This window comes from Aulonocara stuartgranti (assembly GCF_965226115.1).
Source record: "Aulonocara stuartgranti genome assembly, chromosome: 6".
Lineage (NCBI taxonomy): Eukaryota > Metazoa > Chordata > Actinopteri > Cichliformes > Cichlidae > Aulonocara > Aulonocara stuartgranti.
Genome location: NC_138944.1, coordinates 8,798,763 through 8,822,809, shown reverse-complemented (window position 1 = coordinate 8,822,809; position 24,047 = coordinate 8,798,763). Strand labels below are relative to the sequence as shown.

Sequence of the window (24,047 nt, the reverse complement as noted above, 5' to 3'; positions counted from 1 at the left end):
TTCTCTTCGTACCGCTCTGAGTTACAACATCATCTTTCTGCCATATCAGAGGACAGGAGGGTCAGCCATGCATCAGGTGATGTTCTCAATGCTGCACTCGTTTGACCCATCACCCCAACAATAGAGGCTGACCCTGAGCCGCTCTTCCAATTAATCACCTAACCTTGGCTTCACGCAAGTGGCTGCCCTTCCTTTGCCTTCCTCCCCCATCTTTCAGTCCCATCCTCCAATTCGAGTTGACCCAAGGCGGCAGAGAAAACCTCTGCTGCTTCTCCTGCCTACGAGGGTCGAAGACAGTCGTCCACCATTCCGCATGACTGCCAGTATAAATCTGACGGAAGTAATTACCCATCACCCTCTGGGGGCCATGAGCAGGCTTCCCACCCCCTCTTCATCTTCAACATAGTTCAACCTTATTATATTCAGCTGGGAGAAGAATTGTGGTGCACGAGCGGAGACAGTCGTATTTAGAGTTAATTGCCTCTGGCAGGTGAGGACATCAGTTCCACCATGTGCCCAGGCAGATGGCTCACTGGAGGCAGGTTCAATCAACTAATTGTAAAGTACTGATAGGGCTTTGGGGGGGATGTTGACCTAGAGCTGTGGTTGAGGGACACAAGAGATACTGAAAGACTAAAGGCCTGCACAGAGTCGAATTTGTTTCGTATAACTCCAAATTTTCTGTAAGCACCAAATCCTCCTTTTAGACATCTGAGGAACTCTAAACATCACCTATAATGTGTCTGAAAACTTTTTGGAATTCAAAACACAAGCACACAGATATGCATAGACACATACACGTACAAAGCAAGGCCCCATTCAAGCGCATGTCCTTGCAGCTGCTTTGAGCTGTGGCCTTTATTGCTGAGGGAATTGGAGGAGATGTAAATAAAGTTGTAGGCTGAGGTGAAATTACTTTGCTGGCAATAACAAAACAGAAGAAATCCAATACAGAGTGGGGCCAAAGAAAGAGAGGAGTCAGAAGTGTTGGTCAAAAGGCACCAATCATTGTCTACAACTTTTAGACGCCTTACTTACCCTTACTCTTTTCATATCTTTCTTTCTTCTTCTTTCAGCTGTCTCCTTTGGGAGTAATCACAGCAGATCGCCTGCCTTCATCTCACCCTTTCCCGAGCATCCTTTTCTGTCAACTTATTGTACTTTTCGTATATTAACTGAAACACTAATGTTTCTATCTTGTGATGTTTTATTTATTTGTCCTTATCCACCGTCTCTGTTTCAAATGGTGAAGCCGCTAGAAGTGATGATAGAAAATAGGTCACGGCCAGACATTTAGAAAAGATACAAAACAAGATGGAGTGCAGGAAGAGGAGTAGGAAGAGAGGGGTGAGGTGAGATGGATGGAGTGTGCAGAGAGCAGAAGAAGAGGGATGGCAGGTCAGGTATGCCCATGGGGCTTGTGTCAGTGAAAAATCGTCACATTAGCATTGATTCATTTAAATAATATGGATCACTTGGCAGATATAATGTTGCTACAGGAATATTAAATCCTCAGCTGCATTTAAATAAAGTTGCCTTTGCAAATAACATCACACTTGGGATAATGTTAAGAAGGCTTAATTAACTATGCGCTGTTGCATGCTTAACCTGCCATGCCAGCAGACCCAGTCAATATTTCATAACTAGTAAATTATTTAGGAGTTTATAAAATAATACTTTTTAGTCTTAAACCGTGCTTTACCTTTTATGTTCCGTGATGCATTAACATTTGACCTTGAAGTATGAATTTTGAATTACAGCTTATAATAGCAAATCATAGACTTCTGCATGCTAGGGCAGCAATTTTCACAAGGATTACAGTATTGTGCAGAGGTCTTCAGATACCACACATTTTTTTTTATATTTTGCCATGAAAATGGCAACTAAGAGCAGTACATAAGAAAACGTAAAGGCTTGGTGTATCAGAAATTGAAGAGCTTGTCTCCCAAGGTGGATAATAATTTTTGCAGGGAAATACTTTGGATTTAGCACAATTGATTTAACCAAGAAGAAATTATATGCACCGACTGCTGTAGAGTTGTGTCTGTGGTGCATAGCAACACAACTAACTTGTTCAGCCACCTGAAAACACAACACACACTGCGATATAATTAATGCATGAAGGCCAAGAAAAACAATGCAATGGTTGCTAACGTGAGTCATCCAACATCAGCTCAGATGCCCATAAAACCAAGGCTGTACAGCACATCAGTGTATCCATCCAGCTCACAAAGATGCACTGAAATCATCAACCAATCCAAATCCATCTGGCCAAAGACACATTTCCATTAAACACGTGTGTGTAACAAATGCTTCAGGAAAATACAAAGGAGCATACTGGACAAAAGATATGTTATTTTGTGAGTAAAAACCCTCCCCACGAAAATCTGCACTTATGCAAAACATTGGAAGGGAAAAGAGTATTTGTTCTATTCAGATCAATCATCATGTATGTTATGAAGTAGTATAAAAGATTTTATATTATTTGGCTACAAATATTAATCCACAAAGATTAACTACCATAATGTATGTATGTATGAATGTAATTCTCTTTCTCTTCACACACACACACACACACACACACACACACACACACACACACACACACACACACACACATACATACATACATACATACATACATACATACATATATATATATACATATACATATATATACATATACATATATACATATACATATATATACATATACATATATATATATATATATATATATATATATAAAAAAACACCCAGCACGCCCCTGCGGGCGGTTTATCCTTCAAGCTCGGGTCCTCTACCAGAGGCCTGGGAGCTTGAGGGTCCTGCGCAGTATCTTAGCTGTTCCCAGGACTGCGCTCTTCTGGACAGAGATCTCCGATGTTGTTCCTGGGATCTGCTGGAGCCACTCGCCTAGCTTGGGAGTCACCGCACCTAGTGCTCCGATTACCACGGGGACCACCGTTACCTTCACCCTCCACATCCTCTCGAGCTCTTCTCTGAGCCCTTGGTATTTCTCCAGCTTCTCGTGTTCCTTCTTCCTGATATTGCTGTCATTCGGAACCGCTACATCGATCACTACGGCCATCTTCTTCTGTTTGTCTACCACCACTATGTCCGGTTGGTTAGCCACCACCATTTTGTCCGTCTGTATCTGGAAGTCCCACAGGATCTTAGCTCGGTCATTCTCCACCACCCTTGGGGGCATCTCCCATTTTGACCTCGGGACTTCCAGGTTATACTCGGCACAGATGTTCCTGTACACTATGCCGGCCACTTGGTTATGGCGTTCCATGTATGCCTTGCCTGCTAGCATCTTGCACCCTGCTGTTATGTGCTGGATTGTCTCTGGGGCATCTTTACACAGCCTGCACCTGGGGTCTTGCCTGGTGTGATAGACCCCAGCCTCTATGAATCTTGTGCTCAGAGCTTGTTCTTGTGCTGCCATGATTAGTGCCTCTGTGCTGTCTTTCAGTCCAGCTTTGTCCAGCCACTGGTAGGATTTCTGGATATCAGCCACCTCCTCTATCTGCCGGTGGTACATACCGTGCAGGGGCCTGTCCTTCCATGATGGTTCCTCGTCTCCCTCCTCTTTCTTGGGTTTCTGCTGCCTGAGGTATTCACTGAGCACTCGGTCAGTTGGGGCCATCTTCCTAATGTATTCTTGGATGTTCGTTGTCTCATCCTGGACTGTGGTGCTGACACTCACCAGTCCCCGGCCCCCTTCTTTCCGCTTAGCGTACAGCCTCAGGGTGCTGGATTTGGGGTGAAACCCTCCATGCATGGTAAGGAGCTTTCTTGTCTTTATGTCAGTGGCTTCTATCTCCTCCTTTGGCCAGCCTATTACCCCAGCAGGGTACCTGATCACGGGCAGGGCGTATGTGTTGATGGCCCGGATCTTGTTCTTACCATTCAGCTGACTCCTCAGGACTTGCCTGACCCTCTGCAGGTACTTGGTGGTTGCAGCTTTTCTAGCGGCCTCTTCATGGTTCCCATTCGCCTGTGGGATCCCCAAGTACTTGTAACTGTCCTCTATGTCTGCAATGTTGCCTTCTGGTAGTTCAATCCCCTCAGTTCTGACTACCTTCCCTCTCTTTGTTACCATCCGACTACACTTCTCCAGTCCGAACGACATTCCAATGTCATTGCTGTATAGCCTGGTAGTGTGGATCAGTGAATCGATGTCTCGTTCACTCTTGGCATACAGCTTGATGTCATCCATGTACAGGAGGTGGCTGACAACTGCTCCGTTCTGTAGTCGGTATCCGTAGCCAGTCTTGTTAATGATCTCACTGAGGGGGTTCAGGCCTATGCAGAACAGCAGTGGGGACAGAGCATCTCCTTGGTAGATCCCGCACTTGATGGTGACTTGTGCTATGGGCTTGGAGTTGGCCTCTAGTGTTGTACGCCACATCCCCATTGAGTTCCTGATGAAGGCTCTTAGGGTCCCATTGATCTTGTACAATTCTAGGCATTCCAGTATCCAGCTGTGGGGCATTGAGTCATAGGCCTTCTTGTAATCAATCCAGGCAGTGCACAGGTTGGTCAGTCTGGTCTTGCAGTCTCGGCTGATTGTTCTGTCTACCAGTAGCTGGTGTTTTGCGCCTCTGGTATTCTTGCCAATTCCTTTCTGTGTCCCGCTCATGTATTGACCCATGTGCCTGTTCATCTTAGCCGATATGATGCCTGACAGGAGCTTCCATGTAGTACTGAGGCAGGTTATTGGTCGGTAGTTGGAGGGGACCGGTCCCTTCTTGGGGTCCTTGGGGATCAGGACCGTCCGGCCTTCAGTTAGCCATTCCGGGTGTCTCTCGTTAACTAGCAGCTGGTTCATTTGTGCTGCCAGACGCTCGTGGAGTGCAGTCAGCTTCTTCAGCCAGTAGGCGTGAACCATGTCGGGCCCTGGTGCTGTCCAACTCTTCATACTGGAGACCCTTTCTTGGATATCTGCCACTGTGATGGTTACTGGACCCTGTTCAGGGAGGTCGCTGTGGTCAGCCCTCAGATCCTCTAGCCACTGAGCATTGCCGTTATGGGTTGCATCCTTCTCCCATATGCTCTTCCAGTATTGCTCCGTCTCCAGCCTTGGTGGTGCTGTTCTCTTATTGTTCCCTTGCCACTGAGAGTACACCTTTGCTGGTTCTGTGGAGAACAGCTGGTTTATTCTCCTGCCTTCTATCTCTCTGGTGTACCTCCTCAAGCGGCTGGCCAAGGCTGTGAGTCTTTGCTTGGCAGTTTCCAAGGCCTCAGGTATGGACAGCTTGCTGTATTTCTTAGGCACCTTATTTGTCAACATATATATATATATATATATATATATATATAAACTAATTAGATGAATCTAATAATTATTCACAGTAGCTTCTTACGTTTATTACATGGCACAGCTTAGTCAGGTGTCCAACCACATTTGACACATCCTTATTTACATAATGCAAACCTGATTCTGAAAAATAAGGTATCTGAGTAAAAATGAATGCAAAGTTTTGCCAGTGTCATAAACATATATATTTTACTAGAACATGGAAAAAATGCTTGATGTTTAAATACAATAAAATACAATACAACTTTATTTATATCACACATTTAAAAACCAGAGGTATGTCAAAGTGCTTCACAGAACCAATTAAGAGCAATAACAGATACAAATACAAATATACTGACAGGTGGGAGACATAACTAAGCAATAATACACCAGGCACAGTAGGCACAAGCCAAAAGGCTGAAGGTTAAATCATTATAAACATTAATCAGAGCAAAAAGATAAATTACAGTACACTTGCGTGCTCGAAGAAGCCGGGAAGGCTAGGCTAAATAAATAAGTTTTTAATCGAGATTTATAAGATTGGATTGAATCAGACACGCGAATAGCTTGAGGGAGATTATTGCTGAGGTAGGGTGCAACAGAGGCAAATGCTCTGGAGTAATAGACTCAAACCTACCAGTCCCAGTTAAAAGACGCGCAGCAGCATTTTGAACAAGCTGCAGTTTGTGAATAAGTGAGACAAAGTGAGACAATGTAGCATTTAAAGAAAAATATGAGCTTATCTTGACTTTGATGGCAGCAACAATCTTCAGGTTGGGAGACAGCGTAAACCTTTTGGAACTTCTTGGGTTTACACAAAGACATTAATGAAAAGACATTGTGTTTAAAGATAGGGTTGTACATGGGCACTCAATTACACGAGAAACTATTTTGTAAGATGTAACTCTTTTGGTGCCAGATAGTAATAAATAACTCATCATTGCTGTTCTACTAATTGGTTTGTTAAAACAAACGTCCAGCCAATAATAAACATAATCAGTCTTTAAGTGAAAAAGTCAGTATGGTTATCAGCCTATCCCTTACCTTTTTCCTCTTCTTGGCCGTCTGTTTTCGTCTGTCAGGGAACTCTTTTGTATAATTATCACATACTTATTATATTACACGGCATGAAAATCAATTTAACATTTGTTTTCTATCATGTCTCATTACTTTCAGCAACATGACTCACTTGTCAAACATCAACACAATTACAAATCCCTGCATCACTCCATAAAATTAGAAAAGCCGCATGGTCTTTTGAGCATGAAGCTGACCAGTATAGTTTAAGGCAGGTGGTCACGGATGGCATCATGCTTAAGTGGTAAAAGACACAATAAACTGCAGTGTTGTTTGAAATGCAATCCTTGGTTGCAACTTCCAATGTGAAGCGATACACTGACTTTGCTGATGGTTTGGTAACGTTTTGATAAATGTGTTGAAAGAAGGGTTTTTTTTCAGCGTCAGTGTTTTCAAATCAAAATATTTTCAAAGACGTTGCCAAAAAAAAGAAAAGATTTTTGACACATGATGGCAGCAACTTTTTCTTGGGGAATGTCCTTTTGTTTACAACGGGTAATGTTCAGGCATCAGTTTAGATGGAACATGTACTGTAATGCCTCTATGCTGCTTGCAGCCCTGCCTTCTCACTGACAGGATATCCATCATAAAATGTGATAGTCTTTCATTACTCCGCTCCCCAACACCACCACGCTTCTCACAGATTACACATTCGATCCACTTGGATCTCTCTATTTGTCATGTGTGAAGTGTTGTGCTGTGGATTGCCCCCCCTTTTTTTTGTCATGATGCAGTTGATGAACGCCACAGGGGGGGCTGCTAAACCTTACCTTGGCAAAGACATAAGAGCTGAAAACAGGAAGACATGACTGAAACCTTGCCTTGACTTTGATGGGTCACTACAGGAGCAAAACAGCAATGAGTGGCTGTGGTTCAGCTACAGAAACAGCAAGTGAGAGTTTGAGGGATGAGCTTAGGTGGCATTATACTCATCTGCACAACGACAGCTCTAGTGGATTGGATTTGTCTCTTTTTTCCAGCCATAACTCATTCTGCCCATGCAGGCACCGAGTCACAGTAGATGGAGAAAACGAGTGTCGTTTCAGTGGGTTATTGAAATGTTTTTGTTCTCTTATTTTCGTGCAAATGAATTCAGTTTATATTTGAGTGCGATGCTTTTAGCTCAAGCTGCACGATGAATGTGTCAAATGAAGTGTGTTACACAAGCTCCTTGGCCTTGGGAGAACTGTGCCGCTTTCACTGAGCAATCTTTTGTGTGGGTGTGTTTGTGTTTGTGTGCATTCGTGAATGAGTATGGTCTCTGAGTGTTTCCACATCCAGTATATAATGTGCACAAGCATTAGTGGGCAAGGAATAGGGATTCAAACTGCTTCCACAGAGGTGAGAGTATTGAAAGTTGGGTTGCCACAACAACCGTGATTGCAACTATAAATCATGTTAATGGTGCCTCTCATTGTGTCTACATCTTGATCAAATTCATGTACTGAAAAGATGATGGGGCGATGCCCAGAGTGCTGCCTAAACTGTCGGCAAAGAAGGAATGATGACAGAAGGTTCCAGTGCCAGCCGTATTTTCTTCACTGCTGTAATGGCTTTATCTTTAAAAGCTGCCCGTCACTGCTGAGGTGTTCAGAGGCAAGATGAAATGCAAATGAAATGGTTTATAGGTACTTTCTTTGTTGCCAGTAACTGTAACAGAAGAAACAGAGTCTGTGCTTGAGATTCAAAGTGTCCTGAGACTAAGGAGAAGTGTGCAAACAAAGTGGATATAGATATGTACATACATGCTTTATATTTACAGAGAGCAAAAATACTGCAGTCTATTGTCACATGTGGACAATAGTATGTGTGAGGCGACTTTTGCAGGGTGAAAACACAAGCAAAGGCAATAATGAGTTTTGAAACACAAGCCAAGATCTTGATCTTAAAAAGTACATTTGAAATTTAAAAAAGACAAAAAAATTCCAACTGAATTAAAAGCTGTGAGCACCATGTGACATGGTTAATAGTCAATATCTACAAGGGGATTTAATATCTTGATGAAAAATTAAGTTGGTCTATTGGCAAAATATGTGGCTATACTTTATACATTCAGTCAACCAACTGATTTCTCATTCATGACAATCTCAAAGCACTAATGCAGCTTGCAGCTTTTGTACCGTTGCAAACATCTTCAAGGCATTCTTGCTATGTGCAAAAGGAGACTTCTATTAGTTTGTGTTATTTGTAGAGCCAGTTGCTGCTACCGGCAATATTGCAATATTAAAGGCATTTCAACATTTAATACAGAACGCAGAAGTGTCCTTTATGCAGACGATGTGTTATTATTCCTTCAGGATCTTTATTCTCCTCTGCCACAGTCATTTAGGGTTATTGATTCATTTTCCAAAGTTTCCAGCTACTCAATAAACTAGTTAAAGTCTACCATTTTACCACTTTGACTGAATGAGGGGGTTGTGGCTGACAGTGTTATCTTCGGATAGGAAACATTAAATATATACCCATTAACTGTTGAACTTTACTCCGCTGCTTAAATAAATACAAGATGATTTGAAACCATTCCTAATCCTTCCTAAAATCAATTATCTATTTTCAGTGATCCCTACTTTTCCTAACACTTCCTGGTTTAAATCCATTAATTCATCTTTGTCAAAAAATTTATTGGAAAAATACAGAAAACTGATGGTCGACCAAGCTGCTTTCACTGCTCTGAGTTCAGTTATCTTCACTTTGTGTAGAAGCAGAGATGAGCAGTGATTATTCCACAGTGCACGTGCGCAAACAGCCAGGAAAAGCTGTTGGCCTCTCAGCTTGACAAGCTCAAGCCATTATTAATGGAAAATAGACTCGCCCGTGTAAGTGAGACATGCTAAAAACGTCAGAAGAATTGGAGTTAAGTGGAGGCAAGTCTGCTTCCAGAGATAACAGCCAAGTATGACCACAAGATGGCAGCAATTTAAACCATGGATCCAAATATGCAAGAAGCCTCATTACAGATTGCTGTTGGAGAGAGGAATCACTTTCATTTCAGGTCCTTTTTAATGTCTATTTGTAGATTCCAGTGGCAGAACACCACTGACATAAATGTATACATTCAGAATCATATCTGCTTCAAAATCTGAAAAGCATAAGTGACATATGCTACATAAATGCAAGATATTATATCTATAAACAGTTACCATAGCTGGGAGTTCAAAAGCTTTAAAAAGCAACATATCATATATATTGTTTTTTATGCAATACAACAGCATCCCTTAACCCTCACGCCACAAGGCTGCAGTACAAAGCATTCCACTAACAGAGACTCCCTTTGAGCTAATTAGAAATAATTAGAATTATTATGTCATCTTAAGATTCAGTGTATCCAATTGTTATTGTTTTCTGACAAACCATAAAGCAATTTCTTTTCTTTCTTTCTTTTTTTTTTGCGCTTTTGCTGATCAGTAATTAAGCTTTGACAGGTCAGCCATGTTGTGTGTGTCCCTCTACTTGTTTGGCCCAAATAATGAAATATTAACTCAAGCACTGTTTTTGTGTTCAGTACGTTCATGTAGCCTTTATAAAAGCAATTATTCATCTATCAGAATGATGCATCATCAGTCTGTTACGGAGATAAAAAGTAATTATCTTTAAATTTCCATTTTAAAAAATTAACCCAATGTCATGGTCCTGGGTCGGTGACCCAGCGCTTTAAGTTTATTATTATCATTTTCCAATTTATTATCATGATGATTTTCGTTTGAGTTCTACGTGTTATATTCGGTCTGCCTCTGAGTCTGCATCTGTATCTCTGTCTGTCTATGGTGTCACCCCGTCTGTTTCTGAATCTGTCTGTTTAGTTCAATGTCTTGCCACAACTTCTGAAAAACCACATGCCATTTCTCCTCTTTAGTAGCTGGATTTGGAAGATAACTATGCATAGGCACATGAAAAGGACAGAAACAGAGACAGGTTGTATGCTGGGGGGGATTATTTTCTGATTTTGTGAATGAATACCTCAATAGCATCAGCCATTATGTGTCGTAGCTAAGACAATACTTGCAAGCACAGGAAGAACATGCAAACTCTACAAATGAACTTCTCTGGCAGCTGGCAGATTTACAGTTTTCTTGCTGGAGGTCCTGAAATACTTTAAAGTGCCTTTATAAACTATCATTGAGGACAGTGATCATTGAGAGAAGGGAAAAGTTTGAACATATCCTCGTAAAGGTTAGCCCCCTGATTTCAACACAATACATTCCACTTGTAGAGCAGATTGAAGCCAGAGACACTGCACAACCAACAAAGCCTAAGGGTGTTTGCAGTGAAGGTCTGGGACAGCAGACCACAGTAAGATACAAAGCATCTAGTATCTTCCTATTTGGGGGTCATCCACAGCATAATTTTTAACAAATTACTAAATAGGATAATTTTGTGTGACTGCATGCATCTCTGTAGCTATACACATAAGAAAGCTTTAAAATGAAATGTTAGCAGGAGTTTGTTGCACACAAGTCTCTTTGTATTCATGTGAAGCTAGCTAAAATAAAACTCCCACTTAGCAATTGAATGTAGTATCAGTTTTATTTCACACTGAATGTGATGAAGCTCAGAGCCTTAAAAATGTGAAACTGTGAAACTGTTCAAATGCTCTGGCTCTGGACTACAAGTACTCCACTAAATGAGATTTTAGAAAAGAAAAGAATGGTGAGATAGATGGAAAGAAAAAGTACGTATTAGGTTTAAAGAGGTAAGTGCTCACATTCTGAAGTAACTTTTTCCACAAGCTAAGGACCACAGAGGAGAATACTTCAGGGCTAGTTGTCATTTATTTACTGAGCACAGTGAAGGAGGAGGCCCATAAATCAGAACGAGGCAGTTAACATGGGTTGGTGCTCCGATAGTGGCCGTCTAAAGGGCAACACTGATGATTTAAACTTGGATTCGCTCTTATTCCTGATGATATTTTTTCAAGTGTCTTCTTATTCCTATTGAATTTTAAATTTCTTTTAAATGTATGTCAGTTTGGATAAGTGCCCTACTTATATTATGTGATGTGATTTGTTGGAGCCCCCCAAGTAAGTCAAGGTCTCAAACAATCCATTTTAGCTCCTTTCCCAACCTCCGAGCCAACTTTTTCTGATTGTCTGCCCCTCACAAACAAAAGATTTGCACAGCATGTAAGTGGGGATTTTGGGTTCACAGAGCTCTGTGTCTGAGATGGCCATATTATAGATAACTGTTCTCGTTACATCATACAAAGCCAAGAGCATCAAGAGTAAAGCTATCTGGCTGCGTTTTATCACCATAGAAACTGTGTTTAGCTGCTAGGCCATGTAAGTCTTTTGTTTTTACAACATCAGCTAATTGTTTTCACAAGGATAACACCATAAGTGATATGATGTTTCCAATTTACTGTCTGCTTGTATGATAAAATTATATGTCTGGAGCCTCAATCTGCTATCACACGTCTTCCTCTGCAATTATCCTAGAGGTGTGTTGTATCAAATGACTTTACTTCCATTTGGCCATTATGGATATTTTCAGACATGCAGCTCAACCAAAGCTCTTGGTAATCAAATACTGGAGCCTGAGGTGATAGGAAGGAGAAGTGAATCAAAACAGCTCAAATTCTAAATAATTTCTGCCCTCATTGAGAGCATATATTGATAGGCAATGATGTGTGTGTTAATTTGACCAGAGCTGTTTCCCCATGGCCAGACCAAGAGGCACCCGCAGTGAGAGTAGGGAAGAAGAAAGGGAGAGAGCTATGAACAAGGCGTGAAAAACAGTGGGTGGGGGTAGAGATAGCTCAGGATACAGAGAGAAATTCAGCAGCCGGGAAATGGATGAGAACGCAGATAAGGGGAAAATGAAACTGTGCAAGACATCAAGGGAGTGAGTGAAGGAACGGGTGGAAAAAGGTGTTTGAATAACAGAATGGGTGAAGTGTGGAGAGACGGGGTAGGAGTAGCTGGGATGAGATGAGATGAGTCTGTCTGGACTCGAGAGATGGATTAGTGTGTCTCCTGCTACCTGTGCGGGGGTCAGTGTTAAACTGCAAGGGCCAGATAAGGGCTTGGCAATAGCTTGAGTGTGGGCAAGAATTGACTGGTTACCTCATTGATTTAACTGGGAGAGACCACAGAGCGATGAGCAGAGTTCATACTAATACAGCTGTTTATCAATGTGTCAGGGCCTATGCGGAGCCCACCGAGGCCCGTGTGTGTGACCATATCAGCTGAGCTAATGGTGCTCGCTTCAACAGAAACTGACAAGTACTAGAGTCATCAGACACTACAGTGAGAGCTCAACTTTGTTTTCTATTTTTTATCCCGGATCTTGGAATGACATCTTTGAATGACATTCCAAAACCCAGATATTTATTTGTTTCTTGATAACATATTTTGAAGTGCGCAGATGTGTTATATAATAGTTATTCAAATACACATGTAGTCGGCACATAACATGCATGTTTTTTTGACATGTATTACAAATGCATCAGGGAAATTTGGTAAATATCCAAATATCCAAACATCAGAAGGTGATTGGCTGCAGACTCCCATCTCTGCAGGACCTGTACACCTCCAGGACACTGCGGCGTGCAGCCCGGATCTCAGCTGACCCTTCTCACCCTGGACACAGTCTGTTTGACCTGCTCCCCTCAGGCAGGAGGCTCCGGTCCATTCGCACCAGAACCTCTCGCCATAAGAACAGTTTCTTCCCCTCTGCTGTTGGACACATGAACAATAACCACATGATTGTCCCCGCCACTAACACATGACCCTACGCTGTGTCACTGCATCATTTCATGTTTGGCACTGATCACCACCTGCACTCATGTATATATCTTTCTACGTAGCACTCATAATTCTTATTCTCATGTATATATCTCATGTATATCTCATGCACATATCTTTCTTTCTACATAGCACTTTAATTCTTATTGTCTGCACTGAAGCACCGCAGCAATTTCCTAATGTTGTAAACCTCAACATCTGGCAATAAACCCATTCTGATTCTGATTCTGATTCTGATCTTAAAGACAGCAGTTATTCTGGTATAAAATTACTTTGAAGTTCAGATTTTTGATTTTTCTTTTCTTTTCTTTTTTGCTTGTCCTGTTTGGATCTTTAGCCATCAGAATTGTTGTCTGAAGGCCAAGAAAGATGACAAGTGGATTTACTTTACCAAGTGGATCATCATGGCCTTGCTATATTGGTCCATTTGATTGACCTTTATTATAATTATGTATTTATTTTATTTTCGTTTTTTAAAGACGGGACAGACATGACTGGGGAATAGGACAGGGAGAAAGAATGAAAGAAAGAGAGGGAGAGAAAGAAAGAAAGAAAGAAAAATAGAGGGGAGAAGAGATGGTGAGAAAGGGGGAAAAAAAAAGAAAGAAAAACAAACAAAACACCTGGATCACCTGTATGGAGATAAAAAACCAGAAGAGAAAACAAACAACAAAGAGCAACATAATAAAAACAACACCATCACAATAAACTAGCTAACAATAGATAACAGTAGATACTTTTTTAATTTCACCTGTTGAGAAAGAAAAAAGAAAACAAGCAGAAGAAAACGAGAGCAATAGAATAAACAACATCACAATGATATATGGGAATATAACTGTAAATACTAAATATTAAACTTTATTGTGCAGCACGTAAGATCGACAGCACACAGTGTGCTTTGAGGTAGGAGCCAAAAAAGGGCGTCGTTTGTGTGTGTGAGCACCCGTGTGTACACCTGTGAGCATGAACGCGCTTGTTTTTTTTTTGTTTTTTTTAAAAGGTTCCTTCATGTAATAATCTGCTAGAGGGTGTGGGGGGGCCACAGCCCCGTCCTCCAGGGCATGAAGCAGGTATGGAGGAGATCAAAACTCCAGACATCCAGAGGCCCCCAGAACACAAGAGACCAATGAAGACCAACAGAGGGGCAGCGGCGCCACTGTCCCAGAAAGAGCTGACGAGAGTCCCAGATGAGGGCTCACTCAGCAGCCGCGGAGCAGAAGCCAGGGGGAGTTGCAGTGAGGCCAGGCTCCAGGCCCCGATAAGCAGCCACCAAGGAGTGAGCCAGTGTGTACCTGGACGCCCATCCCCAGACACAAAGAACCACCAACGCACCGATGTCTGAGGGCGTCTGCCACTGGCAGAGGAAGTGGTGGTAGGGGGAGATAGGCCTCCATGCCTTGGAGTACCTGAGATGTCCCCAGAGAGGTGGCGTCTGGTACCCAACCTGACATATGGACACAGACAAACAGGCACACACAGATACAAACATCCATTCCCACCCTCATGCTCTCATATGCAATTACTCAACACTCACCTAACGTGGAGACAGACATAGAGAGACACTGTACACACGATCACACTCCCCAAGTGTACTCTAAGCCCCGGTTCTAGGTACCCTTGCCCCGGGAGGGGGAAACTGCACCCAGACCCAGGTGGTGTTACCCTTTTTCCTGGGATGGGGAGAAGCAGACCGCCCCGACTCCGCAGCAGCAGGGAGGCCCCACATTCCAGACCCCAGTCAGACGGCCAACTTCTCCTTCTAGCCCCCCCGCTCCAGCAGGCCGCAGAGAATGGGGGTGTGTGAAGACTCCAAACCTCCCTCCGCCCGCTCATATGTAGTGTTGATGCATGTGTGTTCTAAGGTGCCTTTAAAACCCAGGAGGGCATGGAGCTACCTGCCAGAGAGCAGCAGGTAAGCGCATAGCCCCTCCTGCTAGCCCTCAATGTCTACGTGTATTTAAAATTGAGAGGTGGGCAACGACGCCAGGGGTGAGGTGTACACCCTGATGGTAATTTGGATTCCGTGTAGCGTGCCCACCCCCAAGATCCTATATGTATGTGTTATGAGAGTGTGAGTAATGTGAATGTCTAAGTTGTGAGATAAAATTGAGGCACAGGAAGCCAGAAGGGGACAGGGGGGATGCCTCCCCTGCACCCCGGTGACACATTTTTACCCCAAGGCCCTGCATGTGTGGGTGATTGTGGTGGAGCTGGAAGAGGGAGGCAGCTGGAGATGGGGAGGGAAGGAAGGGAGGGGCAGACCCCAGATTTTTGATTGTAAATTATCCTGTGGAGCTACTCTGCAGAGGGGATGAAGCCTATCACATGGGTCATGGAGCAAGATGCAGGCTATGCCCTGGACAGGCGGCAGGGACAACCATTTGTTTTCCACCAACGACCAATTTAGAGTCACTAGTTCATCTAATAGGCATGTCTTTGAACTTTGGGAGGAAACTGGAGTAAACGGAAGGAACTCATGCAGCTATGGGGAGAACATGCAAACTCAACACCAAAGGCCCCAGCTGGCCAGTGGATTTAAACCCAGGAACCTCTTACTGTGAGATGGCAGGGCTAAGCACTACACCACGTGCTGACTCAAAATCAAAATAGTCAAAATATGTTGCATTCTGTAAGTCTGGAAAATATTCTGATGTCCGTGGTTTTATAAATATTTGGAATTAAACAGCTGTGTGCTGGAGTCTAGCTTGCATCCTGGCTTAATGTTTGCTATTCGTGTAGCATAAACAATGTAACTATACAGCAGTATCTCAATATATCAAACAAGCAAAAGAGCTGCATGACATATTGGCAACAGATTGGCTTCCAGTTGATGTAAAAACCTACTAGTAAGTTTTCTACTATTAGAAACATTCTTTAGTTATTAGAAACATTCTTTAGTTAGCTAGTTGGATTACTTTTACTGCTCAACCGCACTGTTGCTTCACAGCAAGAAGGTCCAGGATTCAAATTCAGCACGTGGTCGTTTGCATGCTCTCTCTGTGTCTGCATGGGTTCTCTCTGGCCCACTGTCCAGACACCCAGTTACCAGAGTTAGGTTAATTGGTGATTGTAAATAGGGCTGCCACAAACGATTATTTTTGCGATTAGTCGACTAATCAGATCATCATCCATTGGACGCAAAACTACAGCTTATTGCACCAGCAGCATCTGCTCTTATATAACTATCATTAGCTTACAGCTTTAAGTGTTTAAGGTCTGTGCTAACTAAAAATAAAGACAAGATGATAGTTTATTAAATTTTAATGAAATTTGCGGATTGTTTCGGTGAAGTTTAATAAACTCCTTGCTATCTAAAATATAACAGGACACTGGAGTATATTCTGGAGCATCTCACACTTCTGATAATCAGTTGTCTGCTTGATGTTTATTCAGCTGTGTAAAAACTATAACTTTAATCTCAGACAAACTGATTTACTCAGGAACAAATAAAATACTAAAAAAAAAGCCAAACAATAACATTTTAAGTTATCTAAGTGACTCATATATATTTAACCTGAGTAGCGAAAGACGGCGGTGGGTTTGAAAATGATTTGCGGGGAGTCCGGTGTTCTCACGGCGCTAGTGAGCCTAGCCCCCGGCTCGCTAACGAGCTAGTGGGTAACAGATGTCTCCGAAAACGTCGGAGCGCTTTTGAAAAATATGTGGTGTCCTGATAAACTGAGCAGATATTTGAGGTTTACACAGCTACATTCTCGCCTGAAAATATGTTAAACGTTTATTTTGTGACCCAGAAAGAATAATAAGAGTAACATTAAAACTAACCAGCTGCCGCCATTGTTGGAAACTGCGCTGGGCCGCGCTATGAATTCTGGGACACAGCTGCTTCTTCTTCTTCTTCGGGGTTTAACGGTAGCTGACATCCTTGTACATGCAATGCTGCCATCTTCTGTTTCAGTCCGTTATTACACTCTTAAATCCTGCCACTTATTCCTGCGTCTTTTGTGATCTTACAAAGCTTCAAACGACGCGTCGACTATTAAATCAGTCGTCGACGATTTTGATAGTCGACGTAATCGTGACTAGTCGACTAATCGTGGCAGCCCTAATTGTAAATTGCTTGTAGGTTTGAATGTGTGTGTGGATAGTTGTGTGTCTCTGTTAGCCTTGCTAAAGTCCAGGATTTACTGTTTGTCTTGTCCTATGGCAGCTGAAGTGGAAGAAGATGGATGGATGGATGGATGGATGGATGGATGAAACTCTACGTCTATTTCGCTTTGTGGGAATACCTCCATTTGCTTGTCAAAATCGAGATAAGACACACTGCCTAACACTCTAATATCGGTACACTACATAAGAAGCTGTAGCCGAGATATGGTTAGGTTCTTTTACCATTAGAAAAAGGAAGGAGAGATAAATGTAAGCCTGGAAATGAACTGAATTCCATTTCCTACTTTATCGCCTTCTGTATATACAAACGTATAACAATCTGAATTATCTATAAAGTTAAAATCGAATCCAGAGGAAGAAGCCATAATGAAAAATGGCTCTAAGACATGTGTGCAAGACTTTGCATGCACAGACAGTAAACACACTAAAACAGAGGGCTATTCTCAGCAGGGCGAAGCCTTTTATTTCTTGTTCCGGGACTTGTCCCATTCTGACATTTGTTTTGAGGGCAGTGGTGTCGGTGCAGGGCAGGTGGTGGGTGGTTGATGCTTGGAGAGGAACAGCCCAGGGTAGGATGTCTATAATTACATATTGATTTCTTGGGGGCTGCTGTTCTGCTAGTGTTGTGAAAGTGCAGAATAAATCACTCGGCCTCTATGATAGCTGAGTATTTATTCTCTTTAATTCTGTTTATGGTGATCTTGATTCATGCCCTCCAACCCTAGACACGCCTCAGTGCGGCTGCCCACTTCATGTCAGAGACAGATGATGGTACATGGCTGTGAGTTTGTGTCTGTCCTTATGTGTTTTTATGTGCAAGTGTATGGAAGTCTTACAGACTAGTGGCTGGTTTATGCATTAACAAGTGAGCATGCTGATGGCCTTAAAAAATGAAGACCCTTAGGGTTAAATGATGATGAAAGTCAGTGATCCTTATCTCAGCCTGAGAGAAACTTGGATGCTTACTCTTTTTAGTAAAACAGTGTCTGAATCATAATACTGTGTTTATCCCTCATCCTACATATTGGGGTGCATTTAGACCACAGCATTATATTTTTGTCATATCTCAGATTTTTTTCTATCATTCCAGTTCTGGCTTTTTGTTTGTTTGTATGACTTTGTCAGTCATTTTGTTCCTAATGGAACAAAACACCGTTGTTTTTTTTATTTCTGCTTTTATTGGTGCTTTTTAAAACTGCAAATGTTTTGGGTCCCAGTGGACTTCAGGGAAAAGCACCAAATTAAACCTATGCAGTTTAAATAAATGGAAGTGTTTATTCAGTTAATGTTTGCCGTGAGACATAATTAATGTCACGCAGTATCAAGAGGGATAGGGCTACTCTGTCAGTCATTTTAAAAATGAAACGTTTCCACCCTTCTGGAAGGGAAAATTCCCTTTCGGCTGACTCAGGATCTCGTCTCTGCTTTTTGCAGATGATGTTCTTTTGCCCTCATCAGGTGATGACTTCCAATTTACACTGGCAAGGTTTGCAGCTGAGTGTGAAGCAGCTGGAATTAGCATCTCTCAAGCCATCCTCTGAGGTCCTCTGAAAGTATGGAGTACCCACTCCAGGTCAGGTATGAGTTGCTGCCCCAGGTGGATGTGTATAAGTACCTTAAGGTCTTGTTCATGGGTGAGGGGAGAGTAGAGCTGGACACTGACAGACAGATGTTGTACTGCTGTGGTGACGAGAGAGCTGAGCTCGAAAGCAAAGCTGTTGAGTTACAGGTCAGTCTGCTCTCACCTGTGGTTGTGAGTTGTAGGTAGTGACTGAAATAATAAGAATGAGAACACAAGCAGCAGAAATAAGTTTCCTCCGAAGGATGTCTTAGTAGAGCAGCTACTCCTCTTCATCAAAAGGTGTCAGCTGCAGCTGACCAGAATTCCTCCTGGACACCTCGTAGGTGTTTCTGGTATGAACACGCTGGAGAGATCTCTAGGTTACCTGATGTTGTGTATGGAGCAGGGCGATATGACCAAAAATATTTATCAAAATTTGCGATAACGATATAACTGACGATATAATTGACACTAGACAAAATACTTTACAACTCCACAATTTTATTAGTGCAAAAAAAACATCAATGTATTTCCACTTAAACAAGCAGCTGTTTATAAAGTTATATAAAAATGTAACAGTACAAATGCATATTCCTTGCTGGCAGTTTAACCAAAAGGCATTTCCAGTGGAAACTGGCTGACATATCCTCAGCATAACCATGTATAATATCCGCAAAACTTAAAAATAGTATATATACACACACAATACGGTAATATTATGTTGAAGCACAGTACGTATCACTCCGCGAGGTGCCTGCCTACGATAGCCGTAATGCTCCGACAATCCATCAAGCGGTGCGGGTTCCTAGCTTAGCAAAGTCGTACTGAAACATTTGAAAGATTTTCGAGCGCCGTGTACATAAACTCGTTTCGAGGTCAGTAAACACAACCAGAATTCATACATAAGGCACACGGGATTATAAGGGGCACTGTCGATTTTCAGAAAAATCAAAGGATTGATTTTAAGTGTGCTGTATTTTACAAAACACACAGTAATAACGACGGCCCGCTAGCATGCGCTACCAAAAATAGTGCTTTGTTGTGTATCTGACGGACGAAAGCTAAACCAGTGCCACACCACTGAAGTTGCAGCATTTTTACAAACCAGTTCTGGTTCATCTGTTTCATTCAATGATCCGCTTTCGCCCTTCTCACTCTCTGTCGCCGCCATGCTTTTTCCGCCATGTGCGTATGAAAACAAAGGCTCTGCCCATATTCTATCGCAGTATGATATGGCCCAGTCCTAGCTGTGTATACATTTAATATTGCTTTGTTTCTGATTTGTTTCATTACATAAATACGACATAAATAATGTTTAAATGAAATTACTGAAAAAATAGTTGATACCTGAATTAAAGGCTAGCAAACAGGCTTTTAAGTAACAATGGATAAAAGCTACAAGTTATAATCAAGTAAAATTTACAAAATGTGCAAATAATTTTGTAACCAAGCAATAATTATAATAATATTTTTCTCTATTGGTTGACATTAATTGCACAAACAATAATAATAATCTGAGAAAACATATGTTTTGATATCATAGTTGGTTCTCGCAGTAAATTATTTTTTGCGTCCCCGGGGACTCATTAGTAGTTTGTGTATGTCAAATATGTCGATAGGATGAGAGTTACACAATGATATGAGAAGAGCAGTAAAATTTATAGTAGTAAAATAATTTGGCATGGTGCAATGGCAAGCTGTGGTATTCATTGTCACTGTTAGGTTAGCTCGAGGGCAGCAATCATCAAACTGAAATTAAGCTGATGATGCTTTCACTGGCACTGGCCAAATTCCACTTTTATACAGCTAGGGGTTTGGAAAGCAAGCATGACAATGTAATAGCTAATATAGTGTACAGACAGTTAATCACATGCTAGTCTACTACAGCAGCAAAAGATATATATGAATATATATTTGTGTAAAATGCATTTCTTCGCCCTTTGTCTCTCTTTTCTATGGAAAAGTTTGAAACACATCTATCTTGAAAGTGTAGATGGAGGCAAATATTTCAGGGGACCAATGCAAAAAGAAGTTATTTAACGGTGGTATCTTTAAATTGTGCACATAGAAGTCTGGAAAAAATATTCAATTGAAACTATCAACAAGTAAAGTGAAAGTGTGGAGAAAAGAGTTTGAGAGAGAGAAAAGAACTGGTTAACTGCCTTCGGAGCTCTTCAGCTTTCTGTCATACAGGATGTCTGACTATGGGCCTATGATACGCTGAATTGAACAAGAATTAAAGGGAGAGATAGAACCAGAGAGCTGGGAGAAGCCTGACAGGGGTATGAACACGAGTGAACACAGAAATGGTAAGGCAGGAAGGAAGGAAGGAAGAGTGAAGGAGTGAACGCTATATTGCCAGTAGGCATTGGCATTTAAGATTCATTATGGGCAACCGTGCCTGTTTCAACACGGAGAAACTCAGCTGTCACCCTGATATACGACAGCAATATTTCCCTCTAAATTCTGATGGCCTACAGTAATTTGGTATTTAGTAAGTGATGTTTAACAATCCTTTTTCTTTTTCTCCCTCCTGCTCTTTGTAATCTACACAATGACATGCAACTTTTAGCAGGTACTGTAAATAAGCAAGATAAAGACTATCTGGGTTTATTTGTATTGGGGGAGATATCGTTGTTGGCTCCACAAACTCTGTTATTTAATATGAAACGACATCAGGTTGCAAAGGCAGGTGCATTAGAAACTGGCTTTCAGGGATTTAAAAGAACATCTACAATGAGACTTGACAGTCATGCTGCTTGTTCAGATAGGTGGCATGATTTAAACAATCTATGAAACCTGAGCTGCTGTTCACAGAAACGTGTGTAGTGTCTAACAAGGGGATTTCATGCATCTGTTAGACGCTACGTCAGATTCTGTGCACAGTAGCTCTAGATTGTGCACAAAAACATACAGTCCAATGAGGGGATTTCGTATATTTCACACATCTATTAGATTTAACCCTTTAAACCCTAACCTAATTTACCCTTTAAACCAGGGGTGGACAACTCCAGGCCTTAAGGGCCGGTGTCCTGCAGGTTTTAGATGTATCCTTGATCCAACACAGCTGAATTAAATGGATAAATTACCTCCTCCACATGTCTTGCGGTCAGTGTTGGGGAGTAACGGAATACATGTACCGCCGTTATGTATTTAAAATACAAAATATGAGTAACTGTATTCCGTTACAGTTACCGTTTAAAAAGGTGGTATTTAGAATACAGGTACTTTGTTGAAACAAAGGGATTACACGGCGGTATTTTCCTGTTTCATATTGTCGCGGGTCAGGACTGTTTGGGTTTTGTTTGACAGCTATGCTCTGTTGTTCCAGGCGGCAGTGTTATGGTTGCCATGGTTACAGGGTGACACGCCCTCTCTCTCTCTCTCTGCGACTGTGTTTCCTGGGTGAGAGAGTTCCTTTTTGTTGTTGTTGTGCTAAGCTAATAGGCAGAATGCTACAGGCATAGCCCTAAAGAATGTAGCCTCATGGGCAGTGTAGTCCGTGCTGCAGGGAGAATGGACTGCCATACCTGTTATGTGTCTGTCAGCGCGAGGAGGAAGAAAAAGGAGAGTGGAAAAGTACGAGTTGTCATTGAGCAGAAACGGGAGCTGGAAGCATGAAAATATAATAATAACCACTGCAGCCAATCTGTAGTGGAATACATTTTAAAAGTAACCTTCCCAACACTGCTTGTGGTTCTCCAGAGGCCTGGTAATGAACTAATGATTTGATTCAGGTGTGTTGACCCAGGCTGAGATCTAAAACCTGTAGGACACTGGCTCTTGAGGCCTGGAGTTGTCCACCCCTGCTTTAAACGTTAACCCTTTAGACCCTCACCCGCGACGGGTGAGGGTCTAAAGGGTTAAGGAAAAAATACTTTACCTTAAGATGTTTTAAGTAGTAGTGGGTCTTTTTTCTTTTTGAGCCTCAATGTTGTTTTGTTGGTTGGTCCCCCACTTGTCTAGTAGTTTTTAGTAGTATTTATTTATTGTCATTGTCAAGAACAATGAAATTGCGTTTGGGGCTTCCATACAACCCAAAAAAGAAGAAAATAATAAATACCCCTTAAAACCCAAGTGTACATATTTAACCCAGTGTGACTCCAATGCAATAAGACAATCCTTAGCAATAATGTTCGTAGAAATTCAGACAAAGACCTGAGAAACATGACAAAATACAACAATGCAACCCATTCAATATTATTGTACTGTGAGATATGATATCAGATATGATAGTTATCTATTTAAGAAAGAGGGGGGGGGGGGGGGGCAGGAGGGGGAAGAGAATAAAGATATGATGCACCAATGCAGACCAGTTCATTGCTATTAAGAAGTTGGATATGGTTATTGTCCGTGAGAGGGGGGCAGTGAGTTCAGGAGCCTCACAGCCTGTGGATACAGGCTGTTGGCCAGTCTGGATGTTCTGGCCTGTATAGACCTGTACCTTCTCCCTGAGGGCAGCAGATGGAAAAGGTGGCGCGCAGGGTGATGTTGGTCCCGCAGGATACTGTGCACCCTCCTCAGACAGCGAGTGGGGAAGATATTACTGATCTCTGGCAGACTTGTTCCAATAATTCTGCCAGCTTCTTTCACCACCCGCTGGAGTGCTTGCTGATCGGCCTTGGTGCAGCTGGGGAACCACACTAGAAATCCATACGTCAGAACGCTGCTGATGGCACAGTTGTAGAAGTTCAACATCAGAGATCTGGGAATGTGTGCGCTCCGCAGATACAGGCCATTTTTTAATACATTTCGACTTGCCCTCATATTTCACCCAGTGGTCCACAGACTTTTATATTTGGTTACAGTTAGACATCACCTTGACCTAACATCACACTAAGTTAATGTTAGGTCATGGTGAGAATTATGGTTTTGAATGAACTGTCTGATTAGTAGTAGTTTTTACTGTATCTATCTATCTAATGCTACCTGTAAACATCATGCCTTTTGCATTTGTCTCAACTATGAGCATTCACTGTAATCACAAAAAGCAAAGTGTGTTTTGGGATTTTTAAATTATTATTATTTTTATGTATAGGACTGCATGGCACTGTTGGTTTTTTTGTGTGTGTTTTATGTGGTTCTCAAATCATAAAATGTTAGATGATACGATAAAATTTGAGATGATAAGATCTGCACCATGCACTTTATGAATTTTTTTAAAAGTTGGTGTAAAATGGAAAGACACTAACTAAGTGCTAAGTGCATTTAGGTACAGTATTATCCCCATATA

General features: G+C 41.9%; 1 long non-coding RNA gene across 4 annotated transcripts in view; it reads right to left on the bottom strand.

Annotated features, from left to right (window-relative positions):
- Positions 1 to 24,047, bottom strand: part of LOC309707946 — a 107,092-nt gene that overhangs the window by 47,670 nt on the left and 35,375 nt on the right. The window contains exon 3 of one of the 4 annotated variants that reach the window (XR_014277134.1): positions 8,014 to 8,035. The exons of the other annotated variants lie outside the window; for them this stretch is intronic. This is a non-coding gene — a long non-coding RNA (uncharacterized lncRNA). Of the gene's footprint in view, positions 1 to 8,013; positions 8,036 to 24,047 lie in introns of those variants that run through there. 4 annotated transcript variants of the gene reach the window in all.